Source organism: Octodon degus, unplaced genomic scaffold (assembly GCF_000260255.1).
Source record: "Octodon degus isolate 3935 unplaced genomic scaffold, OctDeg1.0 scaffold00030, whole genome shotgun sequence".
NCBI lineage: Eukaryota > Metazoa > Chordata > Mammalia > Rodentia > Octodontidae > Octodon > Octodon degus.
In genome coordinates this window covers 19084164-19086031 of record NW_004524606.1, presented here as the reverse complement: position 1 = coordinate 19086031, position 1868 = coordinate 19084164, and positions in this window count along the sequence as shown.

Here is a 1868-nt window from a genome sequence, read left to right as displayed (position 1 = left end):
TTGTTATCTTATTGAAAAATAAGCCAGTGAAGAGATTCTTCTAAAGGTATTATAGCTTTGGGTATTTTCATTTATTAATACTTCACTCTTACTTGAATTTTACAATTTACATAAGGGCAAGACTATGACTAAGAAAGAGCAAATACCTATTTATCTTTGTCTCTGTATCTATATTTATTTATATCTATATCTGTATATCAGATATGGTGATGCACACCTGCATTCCTAAGACTCGGGAGGCTTAGACAGGAAAATTGCCATGAGTTTGAGACTACATAGTGAGTTCAGGCCTGGTCTGGAGTATATACCAAGACCTTATATCCACCCCTTCAAAAAGGAACAAATATATAAATTGGAAATTTCAGATGATTTGGAGACAGGACAATTATTAAAGAGCACTTTGTCCACTAAATAGTTCTCTTTTGACAAAAAAGGAAGGGAGAATGCTATTTATGTCTTTTAATACAAATAAGCATGTGCAAATTTCTTACATATCCAATATATTTTACTGTTGTCTCCAGAAGCTGAATGGGAAGCAGATTTCGTAAATATTTAAACCAAATAGAACAAATTTGTAGTAGTGTGAGAAGCCTATTCTCCCTTTCTTTAAGAATCTAAATATCCTCAGGGGAAAGGTTTCAAATACAAAACATCAATTCTTTTTGGGTCCATAGTCCAAGATTCTACAATAGGATAATATAAAATCTGAAAAAGATAAGTAGTCATCTAATTTATTTTGTTCTTAGAGTAGAGAAGTTTAGTAGATGATTACAGATTGGACCTTTAGGAGAGTATTACAAATAGCTTTGATGGGCATTTCCAATAGAAATATAATTTTTCACTGGTCAGGGAAGCCAATCAATGAAGACATTTTCAGAGTTTTTGCTTGGCAGTATGTTTGGAGATATTAAGTCTCCAAAGGGAGTCATAGCATAAAGGAATATGTGATTGATGCAGGATAAAACCCAGACATTTATTTTAAGAGAAGTGTTTTTTGACCTTTATGTTTCAAAATAAGATTTTTCTTTTAAAATCTTTTTCTAAATAAGAATTGACTGAGTGACAGTTCTCCCACTGTCCACTCTGTGAAGGTATCATTATTTTTAGTGAAAGTGCCATTTACTATAAAAGGGTTGAAATTGTAATAACTATGGTCTAAGATCTATTCATGTTGCCATAGAGATTTTTTTTGCCACTCTTAGTACAAAGTAGTTCTATTTTTTTTGTTTTGTTTTGTTAAGAAAAGAATTAGGAGCCAGAGAAACTGTGGAAAGGTTATGTGGACTGATTTTGATTCTAATTAATGACTATAAAATTAAATTGGAATAGTTTTTGTCCATAATATTTTAATACTTTTCCACTTTTAAATACTGGTTTAAATTTCTTGATTGTAACATGGAAGATCCAACTTTATTATTTTTTAAAAAAACATCAGAATCGTAAAGCTATTATACACACTCCCAAGGTACTTTAAAATGATGATTTGAGTCTGCAGATAAACAATGACAAAAGCCTAATACACCATCAGTACAACCCAGATTAAATGCTGGTGAAGTGTTTCAACTGGACAAACAACTAATAAGATTAGAGATGACAAGCATAACTTCACAGGAGAGCCAGCTCGGTCCAACTAAAATTTTCTGAATAGCAACTGACACTCATGTACAGGCGTACAATTAGCTGATGAAAGTGAACAAGTGGGAAATGCATTGTTCATTTTTGTTACCCTTTCCCTCCTTCCTGTCCTGGGTCTGGCTTAGGCCACAATCTCAAACTAACTGCTGCTCCTCCTCCACTGCCAATCCAGTCCTGAATTCCAAGTGAAACTGCTCTCTCGTCCTGCTCAATGAACACTCAGGGACAAAAGC